Source organism: Olea europaea, chromosome 15 (genome assembly GCF_002742605.1).
Source record: "Olea europaea var. sylvestris chromosome 15, O_europaea_v1, whole genome shotgun sequence".
NCBI classification, from domain to species: domain Eukaryota; kingdom Viridiplantae; phylum Streptophyta; class Magnoliopsida; order Lamiales; family Oleaceae; genus Olea; species Olea europaea.
In genome coordinates, this window is record NC_036251.1 from 13916563 (window position 1) to 13929501 (window position 12939).

General features: G+C 33.0%; 1 pseudogene; it reads left to right on the forward strand.

The window, feature by feature from the left end:
• The first annotated feature begins 1174 nt into the window (after positions 1–1174).
• LOC111410240 lies at positions 1175–8660 on the forward strand (annotated as a pseudogene).
• The last annotated feature ends 4279 nt before the right edge of the window (positions 8661–12939 follow it).

A 12939-nucleotide genomic window follows, 5' to 3' on the forward strand; every position in this document is an offset into this window, starting at 1 on the left:
TAAGAAAAAAGAATGGGGGAAATATAACATGGATGCCAACTCAACAATCATATTCAAAATGGTTGAAAGATTGATTGTGGATTGTATATGCTCATCCGTACTATTTAGAATTAAGTTCACCAATTGCACTGAACTTTTTGAAAACTGGCCTTTCTATGGACATGGGAAGAATGTCAAAAGCAAGTTGGCTTCGAACTTCTGAAGATTAAATTTTTGTTATATATCTGTAAGATTCCTCAAAACTAACACGTTTCGCCCATAATCTTGAAAAGCCAAACTCTATAATTTGTGAAATAAATTGATATTTTGTACTCTTTAATCTTGGATTATATCTTTTGTGTAAATTGCTTTTAACGGTTTCTCCAAATAATCTCCTACTCGAACTTGATGCATAGTAACTTCTTTAAAAATTTTGTTTTGTTTTTATATGTTTAATAAGGATTCAAAAATAAGTGCTTATTCTTTCGCATATCTCTTTTCCTAATCATCTCAAAATTTTGGATTGCGTTCAGTTGCACAAACTTCATGACTCTGCTTGTGTTTGCAGGATTATTAACAAATAAAATATCAGTAAATGAACGTTTAATTGACATGTTAGATTGGTACATGGCCATACTAAAATAGATGTGTATATTTTAACATAGTTTGTTTTCTCAGTAGTACGTACATGTCAGCAACGTCTTCTCGGTAGTACGTACATGTCGTGAAGCAGATGTGTATATACTAGCATAGTTTGGGTTAATTTTTAATGATCTAGTAATTTATAATTTTTAAACCAATCCAGTAATGAATCAGAGGAGTAACACAAAATATTCTTTTACTTGACTCCAAATTTACTGAGAATACGTTACACGAGTTATGCCTAGCTAGTGGGGATTCAGTCTTAGGAATCTTTTGAGTTTAAAATGCAATAAATCAAACCATGTGTATCATTTTTAGCAAATAATTATAGATTGTCAACTCTTTTGTTTCTTAGTAAACCAGATTTTGTAAGTTAAACATTCTTGTCGTGCTAGCTGTTTTGCAATAATGTACTATTGCTACAGTAAACTCTGCAACCACAGCTATGTCAGGGAAAATTCAAACTCTTAGTATATAAAGGGCTTTTCTTTGGCCGTATTTGTCTCACAAAATATAATCAAAATATATCAATCCATTGTTAAGGGATTGAATTATGACAATCCTGAAGCTTCTTTCAATTTTCTTTCTCCAACTTCTTTGTGTTCATGTTTTCCTTGTCGACGGGACTAATGCACAATCCCTAAGAGTAGGGTTCTACAATAGCACATGTCCTTCTTTCGAGGAGATTGTGAAGAACACAACCACTAGCTTCATATCTCGAGCACCATCACTTGCTCCTGCATTGCTGAGAATGCATTTTCATGATTGTTTTGTTAGGGTACGTATGTTAATGATATATACACACTTTATAGCTTTTTGAAGTTTTTTAGTAGAAACATAAATGCGTAGCTATTTTCATATTCTATTCTTTAAGAATTAGGAAATGACACGCTAAAGTCATATCACACGGCCTACTCTTATCTACTTTAATGTTACAACTAACAAAGTGCCAAAAAGATATTCCGATTCAAAAGCATTACTAAAGTGAAAAACTCTAGTTAGAACATAAAATCTTACCATCATCTTTAGTAGGATGATCACTTTTTAAAGTATATATTCCCTGGCAGATCTTCGCGTAACAAATTAGTAGGAATTAAAATTAGTCTGTAAATTAAGTAATAATGCTGCAATTCAATATTAAAGAAATGTTAATTTTGTGTGCATGTCTGTATAGGAGAAATCACAAAGTCTGATATAATATGTTTTCTATAATGAATTGGCAGGGATGTGATGGATCTGTATTAATAAAATCTACATCGTGAAACCAGGCCGAGAAGGATGCAATCCCTAACCAGAGGCTTCCAGGTTATTGATGCTGTCAAGTCTGCCGTAGAGAATATGTGCCCGTCTCTTGTCCCGTGTGCTGATATCCTCGCTTTAGTTGCCAGAGATGCAGTAACATTGGTAACGCCTCAGACTTTTGACAAAAAAAAAGAAAAAGAAAAAATCTTGTCTACACTTGTGCTGTTTACTGATTAATAATCACATAATAATTGGCAGTTGAATGGACCATCTTGGCAAGTTCCATTAGGACGACGAGACGGAAGAGTGTCTAGATCATCAGAGGCCTTGCAAATTTACCCCCTCCTTCTGCCAACATCACTCAACTCAAAGCATCATTTCGCTCAAAGGGTTTAAGTGATAAAGAGCTAGCAATCTTATCACGTAAATCCCAAAAACTCACTCAAAAAAAATAAAAATAGATAAATAATAATATTATTATCATCATCATCATCATCTCATCATCATCATCATCATCATCATCATCATCATCATCATTATTATTGAGGAATAAGCTAGTTTCTTCTCCTAAAATCAAACTTTCATAAATAGAATTTATATAACTTTTATGTGTAAGAATTACAAATTAAGGGAATGATCCTACATATAGGGTTAGAAGTAACTCTTTCCAGTTATACCGTTAAAATGTTATGAAAAATGATCTCAAACAATTAGGAAAAATGTTCACTGCTTATATTTTTATGAGTATTCGATACTTATCACTCATAAGTCATAACATTACTTAATCTACCATAATTATGATGGAAAATGTTGTTCAATAAATCAATAAACACGTGTGTGGAAAGAAAGAGGAAGTGGGAGCCAATACTTTGGCCTATGCGACTGCATAGGTCAACAGGCTACGCATAGGCCAACAGGCCATGCGGTCGCATAGCCATTAACCGCAACTTAGAGGCCGGATTTTGTCGCATGGTAGTTTTTTAGTGCCTTTGGAGGCGGTTTTTTATTCAAATTTGGAGCCTTTTACTTATACTTTGGCACCACTTCATATAGCAATGTTTAAAAGCTATAAATAGGTGGTTAATGATCATTCTAATTCATTAAGAAATCATATTACAAACATATGATGAACATTTTTTCATTCCACAAGAAGAAACCAAAGTCTTCTTCATCCATATTCAAATTCCCTTAGTGTGCTTCAAGTTCGGATAGAAAATCATTTGTGCTTTTGTGATTTTCTACAACAAGGCTTGATCAATCTTTCAAACCATTTGCCACGGGACTCTTTAAGCACCAAAATTATTATTGAAATGGGGCAAATATCGTTTGAGGACAACGATATAATGTTGTGTTTGAGCCTTTCATATTCGGTTGTTCTTCAGGTTTATTTCATCTTCTTGGTCACTTTTCTATATCATTTCTTCTCCATAACCTCAGTGGTGATAAATTCCCAACAATCTCAAACGATATATTTTTGAGATGGAGAACGAAATTACTTTGGTGAGATCAAGTTGATTAAATCCATATCTTGTTTGGATCATTCGGTGGGACGAACTCCATGAGAATGCAAATTCAGATTGAAGGTTTCTCTAACAGCATTGAAGAGAATGATGAAAGAATGGAATCTTTCATCATGAGTTTGATTTCGGTATAATCATTCTATCTTCTCAATTCCAATCTGGTAAGTCAGAATTGAGATTTAAATTCGTGAATGCAGTAGAATGAATTTTAATATGTTTATTGTATTTCACGTTTGGGTAATTGCACAAACTTATATCGTTAATTCTTGATGAAAATACTTGAAACCATTGAAATCTTTGACTGCATGTTGTGAAAATCGTCATTGGTCATATTTGATTCCAAAACCAAAGCATGTTGGCTTTGACCAGTAATATTATGGTTTGTGCAAAATATTTTGAGGCGTCCTTTCCTGTTTATTCATAAGCCATCCCAACCACTGTTGTTCCCTCACTAAGTATGGGTAACCGCCAAACTGATGCACGTATGAAAAGGTGCTTAAATGATGAAAATATGCTTGTATGTGGAGATAAGTGCATCGCTGCATATGTATTTTGTCCTTAAGCATGTGCAAATTTTTGCTTGCATCTAGTGATATACTTCATGAAAATATTTGGAAAAAAACAGATTATCTATTCCTGAAATGATGTGATTCATTTGGAATTGTGTGGCATGATTTGTAGTTATCTGTCATCATTTATGAATAGGCATGAGTATGTATATGCCAACCATTTTGTTCATTAATTACGCTAACTGCTTTTGAATGGTTGTATATGTATATTCAATCAAGGACCATGAATTTGAAAAAATACATATGGTTTTAAAGTGGTTTTAATGGTGACTCTTGAATTTTAAATTCAATTTAAACCTCGTAAAAAAAAGGAATCTATTTGCCGGTTGAGGTTTTATGAACCGCAGAAAAGTAATATCATAGTTTGAGTTTTGTATCATATTGCATGCATTTATGGGTTGCATGTTATATAAAAAATCGGATTCCCCATTTGTTACTCGTCAGAATTATTATGAATACATAAAGTAAATTGTGGCTGATCACGTCAAATTATAACCGCCCATGCCAACCATTGGTTTATGGGTATTGGTGACTGTTCATTGTTAATCGTCATACATGGTTGCCACTATAGTTAGTTTCAAACTTGAAAGCTAGTCTAATTTTGAAAAAATGCACGTGGTTCAGTTATTAAATGATAACTTTTCATGCTATTATCGTGGAAACAGATTTATTCGGCATGGATTTTGTACTGCCTTTATGGGAAGTTATCTGTTGATTGTTGAAAATGGTGAAGGAATCATGAGAGCTTGATTACGTATAAATGATTACATGTGTCAAACTTATTAAATGCAGTGAAAGATGGGAAAGGCAGAAACGGGAACCATATGATGGCCAATTTGTAATTTTGGTGCCTTTCTATTGATAGCCATTTTATTCAGAATCTATATGCATATTCATATGATTCTCTTTTCTCGTAAATTGTGCATACATGTATTTTAATAGCATGACCATGGTTAATAAAGGGATTTGGTGGTTGTTTTCATTATTTGATTTATGTTCCACCAAGAAGATGACTACCACTATATAAATTATTAGCTGGGAGCAAACCCGCAGTGGTAAGTAAAATGGAACTTGGTTCATATTGTTTTAGGCATGGACTGAAATGTTGAATGCCACCAGTGTACCATGATTATATTTGGAATGTGAGTTGCTATTCCTTCATTTTGTTTGTGATGAATTGGATGCATAAATATTGGAAGAATGCATTTGTTGAAAGTGTGTGAATTTCCATGACTATTTCTTTGCAAACGTTAGATATGGGAAAATTCTGAAGTATTAGAATTTTGTGAAAGAAAGTATGTGAACTTTCATGACCATTTCTTCTACTAGAAAATTAAGAATGACATGATAAATTTTTTTGATTGTTTTCATGTCTTGTGAAACTCATATTAACTTGAGTTAATATTGATAGCCTCACTTAATCGTAGATGACTTTATGTCAATTATATTTTCGTAAAGCATGACAAAACTGTGACTTGTTTTAGTAGAAAGTGCTTGTAAAATTATTGAGACATGGAAACTTCTTATAGAGCACAGTTTGTGTCTTTTAATATGATTGTGATAAAATGTGAATAAGGTAAACATATGGCTTATTATTTGATAAGGGTGAACATATGCCTTATGATGTTATCTAGATGACTTTATGTCAATTATATTTTCGTAAAGCATGACAAAACTGTGACTTGTTTTAGTAGAAAGTGCTTGTAAAATTATTGAGACATGGAAACTTCTTATAGAGCACAGTTTGTGTCTTTTAATATGATTGTGATAAAATGTGAATAAGGTAAACATATGGCTTATTATTTGATAAGGGTGAACATATGCCTTATGATGTTATCTTGTGAAAGTGACAAAGTGCAACTCTTGTGAAACGAGAAGTTTAGTCTTATTCATTATTGAATTTGACTACAATCGAGAAACCAATTGAGTTGGTTATGCTTGGAAAGGCAGATGCCTTGATCAAATTGAGTGGCCAAAATTAAAGATAGTGGATTGAAGTTCATTGTGACTTAACGACCACTATCTAAAGTACTTAAAACTTTCACGAAGATCATTAAAATGACAAGAAAATTGAATTATGAAAGAGTTGATGAACTCTAAGTTCAATTACAATCCCAAATGTGGGGGTTGACCTATTAAGGAACTCTAGTTCAAGTAAAGCTCAAAATGTGGGGGTTAACTTTAATGATTGAGAACTTATATGAAAAGGTCAAAGATTGTGGATGCAATAATATTAAATTACATATGAGTTCCTATTTGAGGAATTGTGTGGGTAACTTAGTTTAAAAAGTTATCGTATCCTTTACCGTTTAATCATAGAAATACATCTATGATAGAGAAAGGTAGAGAAGGTCTTGTATTTTTAAGGATGAAACGCACTAAGTCTAAAGTGGATTAAATGGGTAAATGCCGATTGTGGCACTTGCAAAACTAATGGAATATTTAAAGAATATTCATTGAAGATCATTGTAATGATTCAATGATGATAAGTGAATACCCAAGTATGAAAATATCCACAAATAAAAGTGATTAACTAGTGTAATGACTTGATGGAAATCATCCAACGGTGTTTTGATAATCAATAAGGCTTTAAAGCAAGTGGGAAGCATGTGGCTTCTTGCTGGTGACGAATTGTATCTATCAAATGAATCGATCGTTGGCTAGCTATATTTTGATAAGATACTAAGTCAAATGAAATGAGGAAAGAAAAGACATATAAGTCTTAGAGGTGGCATCACAAGGAAATTATCAAACAGAATTAGCGGATCCTTTAACTAGACACTAAATGAAATTTTAGTGGCATCTACTTTGAGTAGGATGTGGTTGAAAATCCTAATCTATAAAGGTCCACCAATGATGAAAACCCTATTTGTCATTACTCAAAAGATAATTCACGGGTTTAAAGGGTAAAAACAAGTCATTCGATATGTGGATAGTTTCAGCATTATAAAAATCTACAGTAATCCTATCCTAATTAAAATAATACTGAAGTGAGGGTTTGAGCATTAAAGCTCTTAATGAAGTTCAGTGCTAAACAAAGATATTAGAAGAACTTCACCTAAACAAACTTTGAGGTGGTGCCGCATTAATAGAGAGTTGGAGTTTCTCTTAAAAGTTTGTTGAAAAGGATGAGCGCAATGTCATATTAGCGCTAAGCAAGTTATGAGGAACTTGAGAACACGTAATACTCGTGTGTGTATTCTTACCGGTATTGTCACATGGAACAATTGGTTCAAAACTTCATGCTACCTTTTGATTCCGACTTTGCTTTGTTTGAATTACACTATGGTTAGATTCAAATCGATAGATATCTAATCTTTAAGCATGAGTATTGTATATTTTTGAATATGAGAGTTTATTGAATTTTGAACAAGTGGGGGTTGATAGAAAATGCTGTTCAATAAATCAATAAACACGTGTGTGGAAAGAAATAGGAGGTGGGAACCAATACTTTGGCCTATGCGACCGCATAGGCCAACAAGTCATGCGGTCGCATAGCCATTAACTGAAACTTGGAGGCCGGATTTTGTGTAAACCATGCGACCACATGGGAATACACCAAGCGGTCGCAAAGTAGTTTTTTAGTGCCGTTGGAGGCGGTTTTTAATTCAAATTTGGCGTCCTTTCACTTATACTTTGGCACCACTTCGTATAGCAATGTTTCAAAGCTATAAATAGGGGGTTAATGATCATTCTAATTCATTAAGAAATCATATTACAAACATATGATGAACATTTTTTTATTCCACAAGAAGAAACCAAAGTCTTCTTCATCCATATTCAAATTCCCTTAGTGTTCTTCAAGTTCGGGTAGAAAATCATTTGTGCTTTTGTGATTTTCTACAACAAGGCTTGATCAATCCTTCAAACCATTTTCCGCGACACCCTTTTAGCACCAAAATTATTATTGAGAGGGGGCAAATATCGTTTGAGGATAACGATATAATGTTGTGTTTAAGCCTTTCATATTCGGTTTGTTCTTCACGTTTATTTCATCTTCATGGTCGCTTTTCTATATCATTTCTTCTCCATAACCCCGATGGTGATAATTTCCCAAAAATTTATTGTTGTGGCTTATACATCAATACTAGTTTAACTTACTACGAATCAGAAGCTCTAAGCCAAACAAATATTTTAGAGAGACAGAGAATCCCATTAACTGGCCTTTTTTTTTATCCTTTGGAGTGACTCGATGAATTCAATTAGTAGATCATTTTAGGAATGACTTCTCAAAGTCAAGATGGTATTTTAGGAACCAAATTAAGTTTAAAAACTAAAACATACAATTTCCTTTCAGGAGGGCATACCATCGGTATTTCTCACTGCTCTAGCTTCTCAAACCGGCTGTACAATTTTACGGGCCAAGGTGACACAAACCCTTCATTGGATCCCAACTACATTGTATAGTTGAAGACAAAATGTAGCCCCACAGACACAACTTCCATCGTCAAAATGGATCCTGGAAGTGCCAGAACATTCGACACCAGTTACTACACACTTTTAAGGAAAAGAAGAGGATTACTTGAGGCCGATGCAGCACTTCTGAATGACAATGCAACATGAAATTATGTTCGATCTACTGCAGGCAAATTCAAGTGGATCAAACTTCTTTAATGATTTAGCTGCGTCAATGGTGAAGATGGGAAGAATTGGAGTGATTACAGGCAATAGAGGTGAAATCAGAAGGATATGTTCAGCCATTAATTAATATTACTCTTTTCAATTAATTCATTATTATTAATTATTATATGTTCTTTTATTTGGTTGATTAGGTGCGATCTAAATAAATTATGGTCATTTCGAATGTAATAAGTGAATTATTTATCCTTTGTTCACATTATTAATAGCTAGCTTAAAGTTTCAAGTTGGAAAATTATCGTTGTGTGCAAGCAGTTCATTTATGTATCTGTGCTATATGAGATATGTTATTTTTCCTTTTTCTTCATCTTTCTTTTTATCAATTGTAAACTGGTGTGGTTTTACTCTTGTTCTAAAAGGTATTATTGCTAATGTTGGAAATTTATATGCACAACAGAATTTATTGTGAATGACTTTCTCGAACTATCAGAGACTTATAAGCAGCTTCGAATAGATGAGCTTTTACAGCTAAGCTCAATGATAGAGAGAGGTGAGAAGCAAACATCTCATAAAGCCAAAAATAAAAATCTGGTGAGGCAAGGAATAAACTTTTTGCAAATAGCTCTCGAACTATCAAAGACATATCGGTGGCCTCAAATAGACGAGGTCTTACATATAACTCGGTGATAGTGAGAGGCGATAAATAAGCATCTCATGATGCAGGAAATAAACATCCTACAAGGTCACGAATAAAGATCTTGCGACTAGCTTTCTAACTATCTGAGACTAATAAGCAGTTTCGGAGAGATGAGGTCTTAAAACTAGGTTTAATGATAGTGAGAAGCAAGGACTAAACATCTCGCAAATCCAGGAATATGCATCTGGCAAGGCAAAGAATAAATAACCTACAAATAGCTCTCACACTATCAGAGTCTTATAACTGGCCTCAGTGTGAGAAGGTCTTGCCATTAGCTTCGACGATAATGGGAGGCAAAAAATAAACATCTCGTGAAGTGAAGAATAAGCATCTAGCGAGGCATCGAATAAACATCCCATGAATAACTCTTGAACTATTGGAGTCTTATAAGTAGGCCTTAGAATGACAAGGTCTTACAACTAGGCTCGACAAGATAAGGAATAAACATCTCTCAAAGTTAAGAATAAGCATCAGATGAGGGGAAAAATAAATATCCCGCAAGGCGAGGAATAAAATCTCTCGAGGTGAGGAATAAATATCTTGCGAATAGCTCTCGAACTATCGGATACTTATAAGAGGCTCAGATAAATGAGGCCTTATAGCTAGGCTCGACGATAGTAAGAGGTAGGGAATGAGTATCTTATGAAGCTAAAAAAAGCAACTAGCGAGTTAAGGAATAAACAACCAGCGAATAGCTCTAGAACTATCGAAATCTTATAAACTAGCCTCAGAATGACAAAGTCTTACATCTTGGCTCGATAATAGTGAAAGGAAAGGAATAAACATCACGTGAAACTAGGAATAAGCATCTAGCAAGGAGGGAACAAAACGTCTCACGAATAGCTCTCGAACTATTGGAGTCTTATAAATTGGTCTCACAATGACCATGTCTTAGAACTGTGTACAACACTAATGAAAGGCAAGGAATAAATATCTTGCAAAGCCAAGAATAAACATCCCAAGAGGTGAAGAATAAAAATCTCATGAAGCCAGCAATAAGCATATGAAAAGTAGAGAACAAATATCATGCGAGGCGAGGAAGAAGCATCTTGCGAAACCAAGAATAAGCTTCTAGTGAAGCGTGTAATAAACATCCTGCTAAGCGAGGAATAAACATCTTGCAAAGCCAAGAATAAGCGTATGACAAGATGGAGAATAAACTTCTCACAAGCTAAAGAATAAGAATCTCTTAAGGTCAAGAAATCTATCTTGAAGGTGGGAAATAAACATCCCACGTGGCGAGGGATAAACATTTCGCAGATGAGGCCAAGAAAGACTTCCTTCGCAAGGGTATACATGTCTGGTTGGGGCCACAAATATGCTCATTTTTCAAATACTTTGAGATTTCAATTCTTCGTTTATTAACAAAAAGAGGACTCCAAAATGCTACCTTTTCCTTTATTTTAGGAATGAGGACTCATAGAATGTTGTTTTTAACAGTAAGAAATCCACTAACTAAGGTCGCCTTCAATAAATAAGGAAACCACAAGCTAGGGCTCACCTTTAATTAATAAGAGATCCATGAGCTATAACAATAACGAATAGAGCACAAGTTGGGCATTTCACATAATTTAGGTTTTGGGAGGAGGTGGAGGCGGGGGCCTATAATGCAATTTGTAAAATTGTAGCCCCACATGCAATTAAATTTAAGGGTTGTCTTGCAATTTTAAAATAAAGGTGTCATGCAATTTTTTGAAATTGAAGGACCTACTTTTAATTTTAACTTGGGTCAAGTTGCAATTTTCAAAATAGGTTTTGAATTAGAATTTTAAAAGGAATTTAAAATTATATTTTTAAATGGGTTTAGCCCATAATTTATTTTATTATTATTTTTCTTTTTTGGTTTTTTAAGGGTTACGATTTTGGGAGGCGGTGGAGGCGAGGGCCTCTAATACAATTTGTTAAAATGAAGGCCCCCACATGTAATTATATTTAAGGGTTGTCTTGCAATCTTAAAATAAAGGACCTATTATGCAATTTTTTTAAATTGAAGGACATAATTTTAATTTTAACTTGGGTCAAGTTCAAAATAGGTTTTGAAATTGAATTTTGAAAGGATTTTAAAATTGTATTTCTAAATGGGTTTGACCCGTATTTTAATTTTAACCCAAAAATTAAAATTTTACTTAAAATCGACGACTTTTATATTTTGTTAAAATTAGATTTTAACTTAAATATTTAACTTTGACCCTAAATTGAATTTTGTTTTATTTAGGAGTTTTATCCTAAATTATAATATTAATTCAATTTAATTAAAGTTGACTCTAATCTACTGCTAAATAAAATTTGATTTTAATTAATATTATCCAAGATATATCTTGAAATTATAGTTGTACTCTAATTTGATATTCAATTAAAATTTTATTTTAATTGTATTATCCGGTCCTAACATTTTAAGGAGTTAGAGTTAGACTCTAATTTATTATTTAATTAGAATTTGGTTTAATTAAATAATTTTGCCCTATAATTGTGGAATTAGAGTTGGACTCTAATTTGGTATACATAATTAAAATTTGATTTAATTAAATATATCCGCTAATTAAATTAATTTTTTAATTAATTGTTCCGCTCCATTTGTCTAAAAGAGTTTAAACGATTATAATTGCTAGATTCTTGAAAAATGTCTGTATATAATATTATATATTATATAAGAAAACATTTATATGTTGAATGTCTATTTAATAGATGATTATAGACTGGACCATGTGGATGTGTTAAATGGTTGATTTTATTCTTGTCATTTTATGGGCTCACAAGCTCTTAATTATTTTGCACTTGCGAGTCCGTTATTGTTATTATCATTATGGACATGTGAGTTCAATTTTATTTAGGTCTACATGCCAATTAGTATAGGATACAAGTTGCAGTTGACTAACTGAAGACGCAAGAAGAGGAGAAAATCAGAGTGATGGTGCATTGATACTGATTCATTATAATACCCCATAGAAATTGACCACCTAGTCTTCCTTTTGGCTCAGGAAGGCTAGATAGAATTAATCCATAATCATCCATACTATTATATGTATATTTATTTGCATGTTTGATATATAATATAAATGATTATATTGATAAGACCTTTGCATGATAAATCCCTCATTAAAATATTAAGTCGGTATAATTATTTACCTTCCATCATTATAGTAAAAAACGAGAGTCCTAAATCGATCTCAACTTGTTGAGTATATCAAGGCTAGTTTATTAGGGATATGTTTGATACTATGAAAAATGTTATATTTTTAAATGATGGGTTCGACTTAACTAAAATTTATCTCTTGTTGAGTACACTCAAGGAAATAAGTTCTAGAGGCATATTAAGCTAACGCATAGATGTGTGAAGACAAAGAGTTCTCAACTTAATGATCTAAGAGTTGTATGGAGATACAATTGATAAAAGTATCTACCCAGATGTTTTATTAAGATTTGTTGGGTACACTCAAGGTCTTAATATAATAGATGAGATTCCAGCCCATTGGGAATTAAAATATAGATTCTATTTTTTTTATGTATGAGGGTCATTTTAAATAGTGGAAGCACATTTAATTAAAGTCCATATTAAATTTGTGCAATACATTACAATACATATTAATGCTTGACTTTTTGCCATTTACAATTTTTTAATCATAAGTAATCATATGAATATGAGAGATATACTGGATACCAACAAACTGATCGGACCAAATTTTCTCGACTAGCACCGCAATTTGAGAATTGT